Genomic DNA, 12192 nt, shown 5'->3' with positions numbered 1-12192 from the left:
CAAATAGTATGTTCTGTATTTATTGTGTTTTATTTAATGCTTTCATCAGATGAAATCAAAGAAAAAATTTTGACCCAAAAGGGGGTTAGGGTTGTTTCTATTTGTTCCATCACGGTAGAGGGGAGGGGGATTCATGCATCGTTTGACGAAGAAGTTGCAGGATGAAAAATGTATGCAAAATATCATGTCGTAGTTTCAAAGAAAAATATTGTGTGCAATTTCCAGTGTAATATTATCATTGTATCAATTACATTTGTACTTAAAAAATTAAATTATTCTATCATTGATGTTTTTCTATCAAAATTCCTTTTTAAGAAATGAGATTCGATACTGTTGTATAACAGTATTATACCATTTGATTGAATTTGAGAACTCGATAATCCTAGCATTACGGCACGAAAATATTCAAATAAGTATCATAGACTCGTATAATGATTCAGTATTCACACATTTGATGTTTGTAAATATCCAGTTGGATCCGAAGTCATGAGTTTTTACCGTTACATTTTTTCGTTCATATTTGTGTCCCGTAACGGTATCGGTCATGAGACTTAAGATCTCATTTTATAAGCGTCGTATTCATAAATTATTTCCTGATTCAGGAATATATAATATCAAGTAACCAATATCATTCATATATTACATGCATCAATATTTAACGGAATACATTTTATGATTATACCTCAATAGTGATGAAACAAAAACTTTTATTAAGGGTTTTCCTGATTTCGAAAATTTCAAACTTGACATTTAATTGAAGTTATTTCTTTATAATTTTTATCAATTTTAATTTTCTTGATCTACAGGTATGTGTTAAGACTTTTAAAATAGTAATATCTTTCATACTGCAAAAGTTATCTCGAGCTCTGTTGGGATTCGAACCCAGGTCTTCCCATTGCCGATCTGGTGGAACAACTATACCTATCACTGATAAAAAAACTATAATTCGCAAAATAATTCGTATAATACCCGTGTGGAAATAACCCCATTTGGCCCTATTACAATTTGGGCACTAATCAGGGGCTAGACGGGTTATTAATTTTGACAAAGTACCCAGTCGGGGACTAGTCGGGGACTAGTTGGGCTTTTTGTTGTCAACATTTCAGGCAGGACCTGATCGGTGGTGGGGTCAAGGGCTAGTCGAGCCTTTTCGTTCTCTAATTTCCGTGCGAGTAATCTTCAGGCTCTGGTCGGGAACTATTGGGGCTCTAGTCGGGTTATTCTTATGTTTGAGTTTTCGGCGAGGTCTTATCAAATAAGGTAATATCTAAAAAAGCGTAATGATTTTTTTATTCTAAAACACTAAGAATATATTGAACAATAATTTTGCACAGTTTTTTTGGAAAAAAGATTTATTAATGTTAAAGTCATCTCAAACATTTTTAATATTTAATTATTAAGTTAATAATTTTGTATGAAAATCAACTTTTTATCAAAACAACGATCAAAATTTACAAAAAGACGTAATCTTACTTTTTTGTAGTATTTTTTAGAAAATTGCGAATCTCTAGGAACATTTATAAATACCTTTGTATGGAATTTATATAAAGTATAGTAGTTGTAAACTATTCAGCACGTTACAGTTCAGATTTCGCTACCGCCTTCATTTTAGTCTTGCGGTTCTGGACTGGTAGCTTTAAAAAAAATCCGCAAAGGCGCGACGTGCCGCCTCTCGCGCAACAGAAGTGACTCGTCGAGTTTTTAAGACAGCAGTCCACAAGTAACAAGCATAATTATCTGAAGCAGAGGCTACCGTGACCAATGTGGCGGTTTCTTCAGAGCGAAGCTCTTCCATTGCTGCGATTCAGCTGAAGCTTTTTTTATTAATATTTCACAAATTTTGGGAAATTTAAGTCACATAAATTTATACATTTTTAAGAGTAGACAATGTTCACTATTAAATCTTGAATAAATTTTAGCACTTTTAAATATTTCAAAAACGTTTATGGAGATTTCCTTAAATAATAAGTATTTTGACAAAATTTTATGGAATGTTTCACACATTTTGGGCGTTTGGTTAATATTCCACACGGATGTATTATTATATGACCCCTACTAGTACCCAATCAGGCCCCGACTGGGATAAGTCGGGTCGCCTGACTAGCCCCCGACTAATCTACCGTGACGCTACTGGTCGGGAAATAATCAGATGACGCGACTAGCCCCCGACTTTAAGTAGGGTCAAATGGTCGGGAACCAGACTAGTTCCCCATTTGAATTTCTACACGGGTAAGGTTGAAATCACCCACAAGTATTAAAATTATGAATTTCATTGCGATATTTTTGTAAGGTCTTTGAAAATAGATCTCGTCTGGAAAATCTGGAAAATGTATGCCTGCCAATGGTAAAAAAACTATACCATCGAAATAAAAATTTCTTTTATAAAGTTTTGCCATTAAAAGAAAAGCAAGTGTACTTTTTCTCATAGTTTCGGATTCCGCATAGGACCTTACTCAAGATACAATTTAATTTAACAAGGATAACTGTGCTTAGATAATAACTATGTTACTCCGCAAAAAACTAATAAGAAACAAGAAGGATTATACCATTTTTTCTAACTAACAAAATGTGTATAATCAAATTAGGTCTTGAATTAATTTTCCTAGTTAGTTTAATTAAAGGAATGTCAACGCCGACGGGTCATTAATTTTATTCCATCATATTAGTGAAAATAGTATAATACACTTCGAAGCATATTTTAATTTTTTCTGATAGCAGATCACTGATTTTGTTTGAAAATGAATATATAAAGAAAGCTTTAATTTAAATTATAATAATTTTGAGTTTTTTAAAGTAACGTTTTTAATCAATATTACATTCAATGAAGAATCAAACTTTAAATTATGAAACAAAAGGAAACACACAGAGAAATCTATAAAACTGCAAAGCTTTGTTAAAGAAATGATAATCATATTTTATATAATATAATCCTCTTTATCAAAATAACTTGCAAACTACATTTTTGAATATTTTAAATTTCTATAGCATGATCGAAAATTTTGTTCATACAAACACATTAAAGTAATTTATTATCAAATAAATAAAATGTCATCTCTGATTGCAAAATATGATCTCTATCAAAAATATTTAAAATATCATAGAGTTATTTTTAGTTATTTTCGTTATTTAATGTTTAAAACGTATTTCTCATACGAAAAAAATTAATCAACAAAATTTTTGACAAAATCGTCAATATTATCAAATATATCCATGGGAATCGAAAATTAATTTTTGAATTCAACCCACATAGACCTGTTTTATGGGGTCCCAAAAAACATTCATAAGTGAAAAATTTTTTTTTTCAAGTTTTCGAGACTAATAATTATTTTTTGGTGTATGTTTTAGTAAAAATGATTTTAAACGCATAATATATTACATTCTACTAATAATTACATGTTTAAAAAAAGTTTTGAAACACTTTATTATGAATTATAGAAATATTTCTCATAATGGCGGTAGAAAGTCGCGGTTTTTTCTGAATCATTCATCTTCTTTTAAATTTTTCAATTAGAGCGAGAAAATATTTAAAGTTAATACAAAAATATAACTTTAATGTCTTTTTCAGAAAATAAAGTAATATAAAAAATGCCCTTTACCTTTACATTATTGAATTTTGATATCCTCATTCTAAATTATTCATAAAATACCGCTTAAAATTACAAAGTTTCCAGGCCCAGCGAAAATATATATAGTCTACCCTCACGCATCACCGAATTTCCAATTTCCCTGGACGCACCGAAAATGTATGTACTACGCTTACTGAATTTCAAGAAACGACCCAAAAATTCTTATAACAATTATTAAAACATAGAAAGCTTAGAATTTCAAAACTCAATAAAAATATCTACTCATCCTTGAACTTTAAATACATTTTGGCAGTAACTAAGTGTACCTTAAAAAACAGGGTAATTTCGGACATGTGGGGTAAATTCGGAAATTTCTAAATTAATAGTTTAAATTACTTAAGAGGGTTTCAACCGGAGCCTAGAACCGGGCTTTATTAATTCTCCAACAAAAGGTTCTAGACACTGTTTGACGGAATCGAAAAAATACGGTTATTTGCACTGGAATTTCAGCACATGTAGCCACGACAATAATTGTTCCTGGTTAAATGGAAAAGATTTTAATTGAACAAAAATTTCTTAAAAGAACCAAAGATTTCTTAAGATGCAAAACACGAAATGGCAGTATTTAATAATTGCATAATGATCCATAAGACGCTTAGAGAATTTCGTGCACAATAATCCATCGTTTCCGGTACGCTGATTGCATGCGGAACAAATACGTCAGGGGTAATAAACTTCTATATTTTGCAAATTTATACGGCTTCAGGTTAAGGAATACCCGAGTAAACGCGACTCATCGTAGCCTCATCCTCGACTCATCCTATCCTAACCATCCGGGTCAGTTATCCTACTTAATTGCTTGCATCTCGTTCCGGCTCTTATGTTTTGGGAGCAAAGTGTATCAGTGATCAAAGTGTAAGAGCAAGCAAGCGCGAATAAAAAATTTATGACGAATCCCCGCGGCTAGAATAGAAACAAACAAACACAAACGGGTGAAATCGGGTCATCCGAGAACAAATAACAAATGGAAGTTTTTTTTAAATTTCGCTTCGGAATTCCAGAAAGTTCTTCTTATATAAGAAAACGGATGTAAAGGAGGAAGCTTTTCGTAAAAGGAGTTTAATTTTAATTAATTAATTATTATATTGCTTGTAATGTGGAATGAAGGTACTGAAGCATATTTGAATATATAAGTCATATAACTGGACATGAAGTATTTTTATTATAAAAATGTTATAGAAATTTTGTATTTTAATTGTTCCTGAAGAATTTTGTTCTCAGACTAAATATCAAGGAAATGAAAAGTGAAAAAACTTGATCTACAAAAATAGCTAACTGATCTGAAATTTCAAAAAAATGAATAATATGCATCGGAGGTAAAGATCGTTATTTTTACTCAAATAATATTTTTGCATGACATACGTAACTCCAATTTTCATAAAAACTTCCTTTAGTTTAAATAAAATATCATAAAAAGAGGGTAACCAGAACACATTGGGGCAATCGGGCCACTCATAATTCTATATTTCATAATATGATTTCTTTTTTGCTAGATAAAAAATGGGACAGATTTTCGAATGTTTTGTGAAAAATAAATGTCAAACTTTATTGTAGAAACTATTTGGTATATTTATGTAATTTGTATTGCAGATAATCTTAACAAAAGTGTCCAAAATTATAAGCAAGACAAGAAATGGTGAGCAATTATAATACACAAATTAGATTCACCCGTTTGATAAAATACTCTAATCGGCAGTTGCATACTGTTCCCCATAAGAAATTGTCCTAATATGGCCAGGATTACTTTTTTTATTTCATACCCTTATACAGTGAAATCCTTCAATATCCCTCCCTTCTATAGCCCTTCCGAGAATTAACGCCGTGCCGCAAGTAGGTATAACAGGAGCTGCGCAGGGTGCGCGAGGTCTGCGGATGTCACTCAGGCGAGCACTCAGGCGTGAAAAAACAAAAGCGGAGCGGGCTATAATAAGTTAGTTTCCATCCACCGTCAGCCCCAAAATTGGCGCTATAGAAGAGACTCACTGTATATAAAAGTATGTGTGTGAAATACCACATATACAACTATACTTTTACTGAAAATAAACACGTATTTTTGTATTGAAGTCATAATATTTTTTTAAATACGCTAAAATAACGATTAAGGCTTTAATTTGTGATAATCTATAACTTAGTATTGCTGAAAAGTAACTTTTTCCCGTTTATCGAAAGTAAATGAATAAAGTACACACTGATGGGTAAACACGGACAATCTTTAGACTAGAATTACTAGTTATTTTGTCGCTGAATGAAATGTTTTAACTTTAGTATATTGGAAAATAAGAGCTTAACATTATACATTTATAGCATTTATTTTAATTCCTTGCGGTAAAAGATTATAAAAAACCTAAAATAATGTATGGCTTAGTTCCGTCTTACGGTACATAGCGAATACAAATTATAAAACATCAACGAATAACTCTTTTTATATAAAATCATTTAAATTTCTGGGGAATTTATAATGCATATTCTGGATTAATTTTGAGTAAACAATTGTCCAAGTTTCTAATCTGATTAAAAATTGAATTTTCAAAAAAATGGGCATTTTTTCAGTTGTTTTAAACTTGATCGTTTATCATATAATAGTTCATGGCTAAAATAGTAAATCGTTTTAATGATCAACTTACATTTTTACATAGAAGTTTACCCACGCAGCTTACACATAGTTCAACATGTAAGTTTACTAGGAATTGGATAAAAATCGATGCCTATTATTACTCAAATTCGTAGTTGCGATTTGTTGCGTTAAAAATGAGTCAAAATGAAATTATATGTGAATGAAAAACTACTAAAAATTTATTTAAATTTTGTAAATTTAGAGAACAGAAGGTTACCAATTTAATGATTAAATTTGGCTAAAGATTAGTGATATTTGGCTGAAAATTAGTTTGATTACACATGAATGAATCAGTGACTGTTTGTTCTTCAAATTATCATTTTTAGCTGATTCAAATAAGCCTTATTCGTTTACCGATGGGTAGTACAGATTTGAGAAATGAGGAGAAAAATTTGACGGATTTTTAATTAAATTGAACTGAGTCATTTAGTGATCAACAAAACTCTATTTTATTAATAAATTTTAATATTTCAGATTAACAAAAAATAAATTATTGTATTCAAATATAAATTAGACGGAACAATTTGAGTAATTGAGATGTACTTTCATTATTGCTTTGTTTAATAAATTAATACTTGGCTAAAGTTAGAATAATGAGCATAATTAGAAGGTCATTTAATTTAATTAACTAATCAAGATGATAAGCCCCATTCATTTCTATGCTTCTTATCCTTTCATAGAATCCACTTAGTGCTCACATTTATTTTTATGTTGAAAATAAAGTATTACCAACACAAGAAATTACGAAATTAAGAAGAGATGAACGTTAAACAAAGAACATTACCTGATTTACTTCATAAGATTAAGTTAATATATACTCGTAAAGTTATGAATTCTCATTAGAATTCAAATTACTTTTAATTTCTATGATATGTAACGAAATAAATCGCGCATATTTCACGAAAAATCAGTAAATGTAAAACTAAGTTAATCAATTTTTCTTCATTAATACTCTAAATTATTCCATGCATATAATACATTTTATTAATAAAAATATAAGTGAAACTGAAAGCAGCAAAACAAATCAGAATCTATAAATACAAATAAATTTTCATGAACAATTCCGCCATGTTTTAACTCACTAAATTAGATTGCTTGGATATTTTTATAATTTTCCAACATGCCGTGAAGTCTTTAGGAAATAGTAGCTCGGTATGAAAAGAAAATATTTTGTAGTAGTAATTTGATTAAAATTATCCAACCAATATTTCAGAAAAAAACTATTGATGGACAATATCAAAATATAAATTATTCTTCTCAAAGAAAAAATCTGTTTCTCTCACAAGTTTTTTTAAATTGCTTCTTGTATACCGTTATATATGGTGCTACTTTTAAGTTCCACAGATTTATGACCGAATTACGATTGAAAATTGATGTAACTTGCAATAAAATTAATTTAAACAATGGGAATATTTTTGTAAATGAAAATTCATGCAAAAATTTTCGTATAACTCTAAAATTTAATTCATTATCTTTCTGAATAATAGGGTAAATCACTTGTATTATTAAGGTATAATATAAAGGTCTATATATCATAGGTACATTTTTAGGTTTTGGTTTGCATCATTCTACAATCCTTTACACGTTTTTCAAACCAAGTGTAATGTAAAGATCTTGAAAATTATGGAAAATACAGGTGAATTTTAATTTCTTTAAGTGGTGACGTTACACAATTCCCAAAAATTTAAACCGTTTCTTCCCCTACTTCGTTTTTAAACGGTAGTCATAATAACAAACTAATGGATGCTTTAAGTTGTACAAATTCACAGATATTACTATAGTTTAAGAAAAATTTGAACTTTTCCACTAATTTTAACCTTTTTTGGTAGAGTCTAATTATTAGGCTACATATCTATAAGTGAACACATTTTTTGATGCAATATTATTGTTCATAAAGTGACTAAATATATTTCCCAATTGCGCATTATTCCGTTTTTTAGTTCACTGTCAATCAACTTGTGAATTTCGCCTTTCTTCTTGGCGGAATTCGCCTATGTAACCCCTCAAAATAACAAAACAAAGCGCAAATCACACCAAACCATATTGATCAATTCATAAATTCACGTATCCACTTTCTCGTATTATTTATTTAAATTTTATTATCAACATAGAATCCTTCCTATGCAAAAACTCACCTGTAAAATATCCCGTAAATTCAGAAAACCATTTATTCACTCACTACCGAACCGACCCCGTTTTTCAATTTTCTTTATAAATTAACAACAACAAAAAAAGAAAAAGAAAATGGCACACGCAAGGGACAAAAGAACAATATAAAAGAGGGAACCGCGATTTGGGGGAACGGAAACGGGAATCCGATCAAGGGATTTCTTTGACGCAATGTCAAGGTTGAACTCGCGGTCGCGGCAGCGGAAATTGATATACGATATACAACTTTTCTCGTGGAAAATCGTGACTTGTGTGCGATACCGATCTAAGGGTCGCGTAACTCGTACCGGCTTCGAGCGAAGAAGAAGACGATCTTTCAACTGCACGGCTGACTGAATGCCTATGGGTACACCTTTGTACGTTCTTCAACGAGGTTCGAGTCCAAACCGTTACTCGGTGCTGTTATACAGGATAATACAACTACACACTGACGGGTTGAATAACCTGTGCACGTATGCTAAGTGCCACCACTTGTTAGGAGCCACCTTTATCTTGGACGTCCAGTCACCACTTCCAGAAGTGGGTGAAGAAAAAGGACCAACAAGGCCACTGCTGTCCTGACCGACGCCCCAGGACCTTGAAAAAATAACTTTTTAGGGTCGCCAGACGCTGTCACCAACCCTTGTCAGCAGGAGTGCCTTTTGTACTAATTAGGCATAAAATACGGAACATTCAATTTTTGAAGTGATAGCATTTAATAGCACGGTGTGAACTCACAAAACTGGGTGACGCTTCGAGGGTAACGCTTACTGGGTGACGCTTCGAGGCGAAGCGTGAAAAACAAATTTAAATGCTGAAAAAACAGCCAAATAATGCATTTGTTAATTAAGTTTGGTTAAACAAATATCATTGATTCGTAGAAAAAAATTATTGCAAAATAACTTCCGTGAAAAAACGGTATTTTATTTATAAATACATGAAAAAATAACAATTTGTTTAAACAATTGTTGAATACAATAATTAATTGTTCACCATCATCGAAATATTCTTAAAACATAGAAATTAGTTATTTACAGTTAATTTCATCGAAAAAATCAAGTTTGCTCCTCCAGAAATAGCCAAATAGTGAATTTATTAATTAAAGTAGTTTAAAAAATTATTAATTTTTATTTGGTGGCCAAATATTAAATTTAAGTTTTATGTCCAAGTAATATGTGATCGATTCCATAACAAAACTTTATTCATCCGTCAAAAATACCCGATATGGATATTTGATTATAAAAATTTATTTAAAAATAACAAATTATTTATGAATTTTTATTAATTCAACTGAAAAACTTTTTTCATCCATAAATTGTTTAAATTTAGCACGAATCAAATAAGGAATCACCGCTAATCCCCTCGAAACCATTTTCATTCATTTTATTGTTTATAACAAATTCAATACATTTTTTAATATCTGCATTGCCATTGGACATATTTTTTATATGGATGCTTTCAGTTTTCTAGGTCTTTTTGATTGAATGAAAGCATTTTTCAAAAACCGCTATACTTCAAAAGTCAATTTTTTAATTTTTTTATTAATTAACCAAAAAACTCAACAAAAATTTAAAAATTGGCTGTTGCAGTTCAATGTGAAATTTTATTACCTTTCATTTTTTTAAACAGTTGAAACCGGATAATAATTGTCTTCTGAAAATCTATTTGTCCAGGAACGTTTTTTTTGCCCCACTGTGAGCCGCAGGTAAGAGTAAAAGGAGCTGCGAGGAGTGTGCGGTGACCACTCAGACGTGAACAAACAAAAGCGTTTACATCCTAAGTGGCACTCTCTCGGGTTTGTTCCCTACCACCGCCAGTAAAAAGAGATCAAAGAAAAACTACTTCAATTTATATCGTATGAAGTTATCACTTCTGCTAGGCGTCCCACGACGGTTAAAGTGTTTTTTTTTATTTTCCCATTTGTAATTTAGAAATATTATATTCGAAATCTACGTTTCTGGGTGATTTCAACGATATATTACTTGTCTTAACGAGTTGAAAAATAGAATGAGTGCGATAAGATTGCTATGTGTGGTTCCAAGTTTTGGAATTGCACAGTTTTAATTCTTATAAATTAAAATTGTTTTTTTTTTATTTTGAAATATTCGATATTTTTGAAGACTTTCAAATAAAAATAATTCAATTTTCAAAACCTGGTTTTGAAATATTCTCATTCTTAAGGTGAAATTATTGTGGTAATTTACCATTGTTTAGATTCTATTTTGGATGCAATTAATTCAAAATTGTTTATTTATAAAACCCTTGAAATTTAAAATTGTGCAAATATCGAGTCTTTGAATTTGATATTACACGAATGCGAGGAATTTGGAAAAACAACAAATTGTGTTCGCTTGAAATTGAAACCAATCAATTTAGAATATTTGAATAAAAAATGTTTAATTTAAAACACTAATCCTTGGTGACTAAACATTTTTTAAGTTCCAAATAAAGGTGGAATTTCAATAATGTTTAACGTTCCGTAGTTGAAAATGTTTAATATTTACAAGTTCAGGGCTCCAACTTACTTCACAGATGAACAATAGTCTTGATATTGCCATACATTTTGAAAAATTGTAGCAAAATAGTGGTTTTTTTAAACTCCAAATGCATTATAATGGTAATTCTAAACCTAATCTATAGAAGCGATATTTGGAGGTTTTCTTATCATTTATGTCTGAGCTCTAAAAGTTACAAGTTTCGGAATTTTTAGATACAATGTATTAACATAAACTAAAATCTACATCAGCTAGAGATAATTGCTTTCTAAATAGGGGCAATGTATTTATTGCTCCATTCCGTTTTAAAGTTCTGATAATAGGAATATTTTAAACTACTTTGATTGAATTTTTTGAATCTATACATCATGGCCTGAAAACAAATAGTTCTAATTTTCGAAGTATGACGGCGAATAAAATATCGCACTTGTTCTAATTTCCAGCTTGTTAAGGCAAGTTCATATTGTTGGAATCGCCAAAAAATGCATGTACTGAATATAATATTTATAAATTACTAATTGCAAACTTAACAATTTTGTATATCAATTATGTCGTGTGACGAGGATCAGTGACAGCGTCTGGCGATCCCTCAGCTACATGAGGGAAAATTGAGTAGAGGGGGTAAAGCAGTCAGGTAAATGGCGCCCAAATGATCCCTGCTCTGGTCCGGTATGATATATCATTACATATTTAGGGAGCATCCAATTATTATGTAAGCCTTTCTTGAGTGCGGAATATCTTACAAGTCTTTAATAGGGGTAGGGGGTCATTAGCATTTCTTACGTAGATCTCTTTTTTCCTTTAAATTATTTCTTAAAATTCCATGAATATCGTACATAAGCTCTTTAAATCCCTTTAAAACGTTGAGCCTCCCTGCAAATTCTTTGAAATCCTTTAAAACCAGAAGTGTGTCACGGAATATAACCTTGCATGTGCCAAGAAAAAAAATTTCGGGTGCGAACATTTTATGATCGACGGAAATTCTTCAAGAGCTCTAATTATTATTATTATTATTATTATTATTATTATCACACCATTAGGCAATTTCCCTTTCGGGGTAGGCGTTACTCACTCGGTAGGGGAAAAGGGTAGTGTGTGGAAGGGATAGAAATTTTTCAGATTGATCCAGAATTCTCGTGCTATTTAAGTAAATAACACGTTCGTTGCTCTAAAATTCTTTAAAATCTACAGAAGTATTTCCAAATCTCTTAAAAAATTTTTAAATATTCTATGATTCATTTAAATTCTTCGAAATCCCTTAAAATACTTTATTATTCAGAAACCCTTTGAAATAACGTTCAATCTTTTG

At 30.8% G+C, this 12192-nt stretch overlaps 1 protein-coding gene across 5 annotated transcripts in view; it reads right to left on the bottom strand.

Annotated features, from left to right (window-relative positions):
* LOC117167092 overlaps positions 1-12192 on the bottom strand; it is an 86481-nt gene that overhangs the window by 31041 nt on the left and 43248 nt on the right. Inside the window, exon 1 of one of the 5 annotated variants that reach the window (XM_033351732.1) lies at positions 8376-8820. The exons of the other annotated variants lie outside the window; for them this stretch is intronic. The gene's annotated coding sequence lies outside the window, so the exon portion shown is untranslated. Of the gene's footprint in view, positions 1-8375; positions 8821-12192 lie in introns of those variants that run through there. 5 annotated transcript variants of the gene reach the window in all.

The sequence above is a fragment of the Belonocnema kinseyi genome, chromosome 2 (genome assembly GCF_010883055.1).
Source record: "Belonocnema kinseyi isolate 2016_QV_RU_SX_M_011 chromosome 2, B_treatae_v1, whole genome shotgun sequence".
NCBI classification, from domain to species: domain Eukaryota; kingdom Metazoa; phylum Arthropoda; class Insecta; order Hymenoptera; family Cynipidae; genus Belonocnema; species Belonocnema kinseyi.
The sequence above is the reverse complement of the archived record's forward strand: the minus strand, read 5'-3'. Positions and strand labels throughout refer to the sequence as shown.